We start from the raw sequence: 10,180 nt of genomic DNA on the forward strand, positions 1-10,180 counted from the left end.
ATATGTTTTGTTTTTTAATAGTTTAGGAACGAAATTAGATGTCAAGTATCACTTGTCATATAACAGCTGTCATTTATTAGTAATTGCAAGTAATTGATTGAAACAAAACAAAAAAATAAAAATCAACTGAAAATCATAAAATTTAGAAAAGGCAATGAAACATCATAAAAATATATATCTTACCCCCAGTAACAGAGTCCAACAAGTAAACAAAGTACAAGAAAATACTGCAGCAAAGGTGTCTATTTCTTCACTGTTCTCTTGACCCTTGGGTTCGCCTTTGACGGCTTGGTGACTCTCACATCAGGAGACACGCTTTGAGTATCAGAAATACTTATGATCGACCCAGGCAGCCCATCCAACTCCGTCATCGCAGTTACACGGTGTTTTGAACCATCACCACCCAGGATTACAATTACACCATCCCTTGTCCAGCACTTAGAAACGCCGAAGCGCTGGCGAGCAGCTAGGAAAACTTTATGACGATTTTTTGTCAGGAACTCAGAGACTGTAACGCCAGAGCCTTTAAAATTAGTCTTAGTTGACCAAACCTGGTTTCTTAGCGAGAGATCTTTAAATTTAATTAAAATCGCCCGAGGTTTTTCTTTGTTAGGACGACCTAATCTGTGACAGCGAGTAAAGGAGACTGGTGTAATCTGTGTGAGTCCAAGCGTTTCATCCAGCAATTTAACTACATGAGTAGTAGTGTCCTCCTTGTCCAACTCGGGGACTCCGTGTAGCAGTAGGATCTTCTTTCGTGATCTCATCTCAGATTCGTCCTGCTGTTTGGACAGGAACTCCACCTGGCGTTGAAGACTTTCAAGAGCAGTCAAGACAAAGGCACGGAAGGAATTAAATTGTTCACCGATATCAACAATTGAAGTAGCAGCCTGTGTACTGACTTTTAAATCCTGCTGGAACTCGTTAAACCGTGCATTAAACACCTGTGCAAGTTCATCTAAGGTTTGCTTGACTGTCTCCATTGTAGTACAAGTGTTGTTGGGTTTTGAGAAAGTAGCTTATTTTGTGTTTGTAATATTGTAATAAATAGCTGACTGGTAGTTAAATATCACAGACACATAAATTTAATATTAAGATTACTAATTGTGTAATTTTAAAAATATTAAAAGCAGAGCAAAATTTTATGACTTTTAACTTAGCGCCTACCCTCCAATCCATTTAGATTTAAATTAGTACAGTTCGATAATATAGATAATGTTTTCGTATCTAAGGGAGGACGTATGAGGGGTTATATTTTTACGGAACAAACGCGGCACGCGTCACGAATTTTTAAACGTCTATACCACGTTTAACCACCGATTCTCTTCCGATCATCGAAGTTAGGCAACGTCGGGCGCGGTCAGTACTTGGATGGGTGACCGCCTGGGAACACCACGTGACGTTGGCTTTTTGTTTTTTTTTATTTTCAATACGTTTTTTTAAATTAGTTTTAAAAAAAAATCACTTCAGACATGTGTACTTTGTATGCACGCAGTTTTTTTTTTATATTTTGCAATGCGATCTGGATATTAGCAATTGAAGTTTTATATAAAACTAGCTGACCCCGCAAACGTTTCTTTGCCATATATTTTATTAACCCGCTTAATCCCCCCCCCCCTCCCTTATAACTTAGGGGTATGAAAAATAGATGTTGGCCGATTTTCAGACCTACCCGATATGCCCACAAAATTTTATTAAAATCGGAGTTACGGAGGAGTTCAATGTTTAACACTATGATACGAGAATTTTATATATTAGATATTGCTACGATTTTATATATATAGTAACTAAAATTACATATTCATATTCAAAAAAGTTTGCTTTATAAAAATCTCTTGCTCAATATTTATTAGTATTAAATCGTTGGTATGGAGTCCGGAAACCCAATACAACCATGAACGCCAAGGCGAAGACTAATTTCTATACAAATAAAGTAATAGAGATGAGCAGTTAGTTAGTTGTACGTGCAATACGGAGGAAGTTTGAAATATATTTAAATTATTTTTTTTCTTAGTATTTTTTTAATTTCCATTAAGTTTTCTTTATTTCATAATACATTTATATTTAAATTAGAGTTGGGTATAAAATAGTATTTATTAATAATAAAAATAAATTTAATTGTAATACTAGTAATTGTAATAGACCGACTAGCCCGTTGGCGCAGTTTGTAGTGACCCTGCTTTCTGCTCCGTTCGATTCCCACCTCGAGTCTGGGTGTAATATAAATATTTAGTTATATATTTATATGTGTATTATTTATAAGCAGGTTTATCGAAAAAAAAGTAGCTATACCAGTCGGCTGTTACGTATAACACAAGCATTAAGTTGCTTACTTTAAGGAACAGACGACCGTGTGTGTATTGTGTAAATATTTATTTATTATTATTTATTTATATTTATTAGTTTATAGAAATAATTTCTTATTAAAGCAAGCTTAAATACGAACAAATATAAAACGTTACAAAAGGAACATCGACCTAAACAGCTTGTAAACCCACGCCACCCAGAAGTTACGTAGATTAAGGAACTTACCCTTAAACAATTAGGGTATTAAATGGTACAGTTGGCAAACACTTTGGCAATCAAGCGTCGAGACCACCACGAAGTGAAGTTATTTGATGACCACAATAGAAAATCAATTATAATGCCTCCTTTGACAGTCATGTGACCGGAAACTAGTAACTAGAGAAGTTTCTGGAATGTTACAAATGTCTTAAGAGTGTTGCTTTGACTGTACCGTGTTAAAACCTCGTATTTATGGTTTCGAATTGAAAAGGTGTGTTTTAGGAAACTCGCGAAAAATCGTAAGAAGTAGAAAAAATGCAGGAAAATTTGTAGGTAATGTAGAAGTTGACTAAACAGATAGTCACAGGATTAATTAATCCTTTTTTGTTTGTCACTGAGGACATGTTTTTAAATATTTTCCCTTTAATTAAAAAAAAAGTTTGGATTTTTTTCAATTCAAAAAATAACATAAGTATTTTCAACTTACCAAATTGTGTATTAGTTTGTTAAATAGTTTCGGTATGGCTTTACAAACTAGTAAATTACTTTACGATTGACGGGGTTAAAGAAAAACACGAAAAATAATAAATAAAGTTCATCATTTATGTAATATACTAGTTTTTACCCGCGGCCTCACTCGCATTCATTTTTTTAAAATAAAATGTATCTTATGTTACTTCTAATACTTCCAAAAATATGTGTACAAAACTTCATGATGATCGCTTAAGTGGTTTTGTAACAAAAAAAAACCTACATTCACATTTATAATATTAGTAGGGATATACAATATATATAATATAGTAGCACATATTCGTATAAAACTTACATTGAAATTTATAATATTAGTAGGGATATACAATATATAGTAGCACATATTCGTATAAAAATCTAAATAAACACTCTATTTGAACACAACCTTGCAGAAAAAGTATCTAAAAATGCGAGACAAATCGATAATACAATTTGGTCTGACTTCTCAATATAGTTTTCTCATTTGTTCTAGAAGGAACAAATCTATTCTAAGTACATTTAATTTGATCTCATTCGAGCGATGCGAAAGACAATTTTCTTTCATTCGATTGCTCCAGTCTCACAGGTGTCTCCTCAAACGGAGCGTGAAACAAAACGAAATTGAAGATTAAATAGACTGATAAACGCACGAAATGGCTCCACAAACACGTGTGTGAAAATGTCAGGAGTGTTTGCTTTGATGTCTGAATTATTATGACATGGATATGGTATTAGTATTATGGTATTTACGTGTAGTTTGATAGAGATTTTTTTTGAAGTGAAACTTCTTAGAGTCCTTGTGATTTGACCCTCAATGGAAGATGGCGAGCGATTTCCTTCACGAGACCGTGATTATGTCGATAGAACAAATTGCAACGGCCTACCTTTCTACGACTTTTCAGAAGTTTCACTTTTGCCGTCTGTGAACTGCACACTGACACTTTTTTTTCTAATTAAGTCTGCACTCGTAAAGTATATTCCTTCGTTTTTAAGTTTTTGATTACTACGGGTTACGTTTAACTCACTTCACTCACTTTCACTTCGAAGATCCCGCAATGCTTGAAGACAAAAGTCTTCGAGCAATGCGTCCTGCCTGTGTTAACATACGGAGCCGAGACGTGGATACTGACGAAGGGACTGGTCCACAAGTTTTGAGTCGCTCAACGTGCAATGGAACGGGCTATGTTTTCTCTCAAAGATAGGATTAAAATGAGACTATCCGCGAGAGAACGAAAGTAACTGACATAAGCCCACAGAATTAGCAAGTTGAATTGGCTGTTGTTTGGCTGAATTGTGGGCTGGTCACCTGTGTCGCAGGACCGATGGCCGTTAGAGTAGACGGGTCCTGGAGTGCAGACCGCGTCTTGGCAAACGCAGTTTGGGACGTCCTCCAGCCCGTTGGATCGACGGTATACGTAAGATTGCCGGTGTAGGCTGGATGAGGATTGCGGAAAACCGGGATGTCTGGCGCGAGCTTGGGGAGGCCTATGTTCAGCAGTGGACTGCAGTAGGCTGAGCTAACTGACTGACGTTTAACTCAACTCCTGAGACTATGGTAAATACAATGTCGTCAAAACATCGAAAGTTCCAACATGATGATGAATGATGAAAAATGATGGTAAAGTTGTGGTAACTCTTGTATAACCAAAAGTGTTCGTGTAGCATAGTTTAGTGTTCGGATAGTATATCTAGATTAGATCAGTTTTGTTAGTTTAGTACAGACTTTTGTAATTTAGTCTAATCCAAGTTCGTATTAACTAGATTAGCTAAGAATATTTTTTATCAAAATCGACAAATCAAACCAAAATGCAAATACCAGATGATATACCGAAAAAACAATGAATTTTACAGAACTAAAGAACACAACTGTGCTCTTTAAAAAGCGATCTAAATCTAGCTTAATTTAGGTTCGTAATTTCGTTGAAGAGAGGGATTGAATACAAAGCTGTTTGCTGCAATTTCAAGCTAATTTTCTATTTAATTTATTATATCTAATATTTCTAAATTTCAAGTGTAGTGCTCTCGGACAAGCTGTTTTCGTCGGAACGTAACTGGGTCAACATTAGCTCGCTAAGACTCAACGGGTACGGTTAAGGTGCTACAAATTCAAATTCGGACCAGTGTCGTTAGGTTTTCACATGTTGCAGTTTAACGATACGTCGTTAGAAAACACGTCTAAATTAACATAGTGCTAATAAATGTACCTATATATTCGTTAAAGTTTATTAGTACAACCGCTCTGGTGTAGTAGCGTGTGTGCCATGCACGCCATTGGTTTACTGCTTCGATTCCTGCTCGGGATGGATTTTTGTATTGGTACAAATATGAGCACGATACGAATACAAATATGAGATTTCGGGGGAAACAAAGCCGCCAACCCGCAGTGGAGCAGCGTGGTGGATTAAGCTCCGATCTCCGTCTCCTACATGGGGAGGTACAGGTCTATACCCAGCAGTGGGATGTTATAGGCTCGTGAAACTTTTGTAGAGTAGATCAGGGTGATGAATTAACCTCTCACTTATGTTCTTGATAAAAAACAAAGCCCGTGCTCAGATATGGACAGGCCTTACAATTTATTTGCGATATTCTCCCTTTCGTTATATTAGGTTACGCTATATTGTATTATTTTATATTATTATATTATATTGTTAGTATTATGTTATGATATGTATTTTTTCACTACTGGGCATAGGCCTCTTTCCCCGTGTAGGAGAAGCATCAGAGCTTAATCCACCACGCTGCTCCAATGCGGGTTGGCGGATATATTCCCTACTATGAGTAACTATCGCTATCAGGGGCACACGATAACAACCGGGACCGACAGCTTAACGTGCTCTCCTAGTCACGGTGGAGAGACCCACAAGGATTGCACAAACATCCAGACCACGGCAAAAAACTGTATGGCCAATACAAATGTTTGTCATGTGCGGGGATCGAACCCGCAACCTAAATATAAATAAATAAATATAACAACAATGTATGGAAAATGAAAATACTCCTAATAACATGTACACATTTCTATTAGCTAAATTATTATTTCGTTCACGAAAATAACACGCATCGCACGCTCAATCAAATCAGCGTACACGGAAAATGTGTACACAGATTCTTTATTATCTTACCGTTTACCTTGTTATGGTAAAAAAAAGCGTAAACAACACTCTAAATGATGATGAGATACACAGAGGGGAAATGCAGCGAAAAAACTATATCATTCGATAGGTAAAACAAAAATGTGAATAATGTCAAAATATAAATTATATATCTTCGCGGTATTCATTGCCACAATATTTTCATTATAACGTATGAAAAGATCTAAGAATTTGTTTGGTAGCTTGTGTTTAGCATACTTTTTTTTCGAAACTTATGAATAAATGTTTCTCATCAGTGGCCTTTAGTAGGATAATATTGAATAAAAATGAATGATACAGATTATATATTGGCGCAGTATAAAGACCCATTTGTCATCTCTTATTCGTTAAAGTATTAAACAGCCATAGTGTTAGTTTGTAATTGTTTAACAAGAAAAATATATTTAACAAACGCAAACATATTTGCACCCACACACACATACCACACATATATACACAAAAGTAAAACCCATTTTAACATTATAAAATAATAGAAATCAAATCAATACATTATGATAAGTAGATTATGATTAAAAAACTGGCCAAGTGAGAGTCGGACTTGTGCACCTACGGTTCCGTAGAGACAAAATTATTAAAAATATTTTTATTATTGGATTTAACTAAAAATTTATGCTTCTTACCTAATTTCAAGATGCTGAGTTCACGGAAGTACCCAGTAGATTTTGATTCCCTCGCTAGTGTCAAAAATTTGTAGCATAAACGGCTGTACCTTTTGATTGCGTTGGCTTAAAAGTTTAATTTTTTCGCAGCCCCAAGGGACAGTATACATGGGTATTTGATATGAATTTCAGCTTGATGCCTCCACGCGTTCCTGAGAATGATAGACAGACGAACATCAAAGTGATCCTATAAGAATTCCGTATTTTATTTATGAAGTACGGAACCCTACAAACAAATATAAAACATTAACCATAGAACGTCAGAGATATTATCCTCTGTTTGTGCAGCTAATAACGGTAAACCTACAATAAAGTGACTGTTATAATACAATCGCTGTTTTACAATGAGATTAGGTGGTATTTGCGAGTATATTATCTCTGTGATATAATTTTCTTTGGATATTTTCTTAAAGCCATGTTTAGTTCTGTATACTTTGAATTTTAATGGTTTTTATTTAGTCATTCTTTTTATTTTATTTTTATTTAGTCAGCTTCTGATGATCATGAACTGATTAACATCGTGTACAGTCCTTATGCATGGATAAATCTAGCACCGTTAAAAACCGCTTACATTCCCCTGCAAAGCTCCAACGATCGCCGTTGTGCGTTGATAGAAACAAACAATGAGGTCGGCAAACAACCTGACTAGAAAAAAGGTCAGGCTCAACCAGATCATGTATCTGGACCGGATCAGGATAGAATGAGGCATGCCAGATCCGGCAAGCTCTATCAGGACCAGGTCTGGTCCAGACAAAGATAGCCTGATGCAAAATATAAACAATTATGGTAAGGAATACTGAATCAGGACCCGGTCCGGTACAGATAAGGACAGCCTGATGTAAAATATAATCGAGTATGGTAAGGCATACTGGATCAGGACCCGATCCGGTCCAGATTAGGATAGCCTGAAAGAAATTACGTGAACTGAGCCTGAATCACGCTATCAATGTTTTTAAGCGCACTTAGTATATATACAGTTATCAGGACAGTTTAGCAAGGAGTTCATTTTTACACAGTGGAGTAGTCGTAAGTAGTAGAAAGTAGTTAATTAGTAGTTAATTAACAGAAGTTGATAAATAAAATTTAATTAATAATAATAATTAATTATTAATATAAAAGTAAATAAAAATAATTGATCATCATTACAGCCTATACAGTCCACTGCTGGACATAGGCCTCCACAAGTTTACGCCAAAAACAACGTGAACTCACGTGTTTTGCCCATAGTCACCACGCTGGGCAGGCGGGCTGGTGACCGCAGTACTGGCTTTGTCGCACCGAAGACGCTGCTGTCCGTCTTCGGCCTGTGTATTTCAAAGCCAGCAGTTGGATGGTTATCCCGCCACCGGTCGGCTTTTTAAGTTCCAAGGTGGTAGCTGTGGAACTGTGTTATCCCTTAGTCGCCTCTTACGACACCCACGGGAAGAAAGGGGGTGGCTATATTCTTTAGTACCGTAGCCACACAGTACGTAAATAAGTAAAATAATTGATATTTAAAGTAAAAACAAAAATAATTAATACATTGGAAACAATAAACGGAAATAAATATCATAATAATTATGTTAAGTAACATATTTATAATATTTTTTCGCTTGTTTTTTTTTTTTTTTGTTAAACAATTTTTTCAAGAATATACATTCGTGTTTTTTAAAAGAACCGGACCGAACCGGCTGATCAGGATGAGATGAGATTTCCCGATCTAGACCCGATCAGGAAATCACATCTCATCCTGATCAGGTCCAGACAAATCTTTTGCGTTACATACCTTATCCGGTCCAGATCAGGCATGCCCCGTCCGATCCTTCTAAGGAACACGAAAAAATTTCTACTCGGGTAGCGTACGGTTCACCTGATAGTAGGTAATTACCGTAGCTTATAAACGCCTGCAACCCAAGAAGCTCTGGTTACCTTGTTCACCACAGAACATAACATTGCTCGAAAGCAGTATTACTTAGCTGTGATCTTCTGTAGGGTCGAGGTGCTACCCCAGTCAGACTGCTCTAGATTTTAAACAGGATATTTTCTACTGTGCTTCATCAATTAACCCTAAAAGTGTGATTGTTTTTATGGGATGTAGAAAATTCTCTTATATTAATTCTATGAATTTCTATTTTGTTGTATTTACTTTTGATAATTGTTGATTATTGACGTTCATCGTGCGATTGGTCAGTTCATCGCTACTATAAATCTTAAGGTAACGATATGTAATCAGTGCCCTTTTTAACCTACCAAGGCCTAAGGGACTTAGGGATAATGAGGATTCGAGCACATTAGGATAATTGGGGTGTGACTATTCCACTCATTAATTGTGGTTTGATTCGAAACACATACAAATATGTCTTTATAAGAATTTATTGAATACTGGTTTGGCTGGAATTTTCTCCTTAATTGTGTTGCCCCGAGGATCCTATGAATAAAAAAACTAAATTATTCGTCTTGCTTCCTACTTCCTCAAACTTTCGTATGCTCAACTATTTTCTATAATTTAATCAGCAGAGACAGGCTCCGCTAGTATCTTATTTTTTTATCTACTTTCATGTCAAAAGAGATTCAACTATAGGTCACTATTTGTCACTTAGTACGTCATAATTGTTTTTTTTTATCTCTGCATAACAAAATGTAGGAGTATTGCTTCACTTGTGTTTTGTATTCTATGCTTTTATCCATATTATATGTATTTCGTTTATATGTAGGTATAGTATTTTTATGCGTATGTATATATATATGTGTATGTATGTATGTGTATATATATATGTGTGTATATATTTGTTTATATATATATATATATATGTTTTTATGTATGTAGATATGTGTATTTGTACTCGATAGTTTATATTGTTCTAGGTGACACTAATTGTCACTTCTCTGTGTACACTTCCCTACCGCTTTTTCACTACGCTGTGTCCTATATGCCCAAAGGTTGTCTGGAAGAGATCGCTACTCTAGCGATAAGACCGCCTTTGTACACTGTTTTTTTATTTATTTGTAATATGTTATTGTGTTGATCGTTGTTGTGTACAATAAAGAGTATCTATCTATCTATCTATAGGTCACAATAAAATAATGTGTATTTATCTTGTTTTACTTAGAATTTTATGTTATTACGAGTGATATTTTGTAAACTGTTTGACTTATATTGTTATACATTTACTGTACTATTGTTTTATTGAGTAAATAAACAAATAAAAAAAAACGAGTGTCGTAATGTATAGTAACAGAAATAACATTAGCTTAAGTAGTTAATGCGAGTGAAACTGCGAGAGAACAGTAGTCAACTAATATTGTGAAGTGTTATTACAATTCCATACTTTGTTATTATTGTTGACAGCCCACATTGTAACAAAGGTCAAGAAG

General features: G+C 35.5%; 1 pseudogene; it reads left to right on the forward strand.

The window, feature by feature from the left end:
- Positions 1 to 1,290: 1,290 nt before the first annotated feature.
- On the forward strand, positions 1,291 to 1,408 carry LOC123665311 (annotated as a pseudogene).
- The last annotated feature ends 8,772 nt before the right edge of the window (positions 1,409 to 10,180 follow it).

This window comes from Melitaea cinxia, chromosome 23, assembly GCF_905220565.1.
Source record: "Melitaea cinxia chromosome 23, ilMelCinx1.1, whole genome shotgun sequence".
NCBI classification, from domain to species: domain Eukaryota; kingdom Metazoa; phylum Arthropoda; class Insecta; order Lepidoptera; family Nymphalidae; genus Melitaea; species Melitaea cinxia.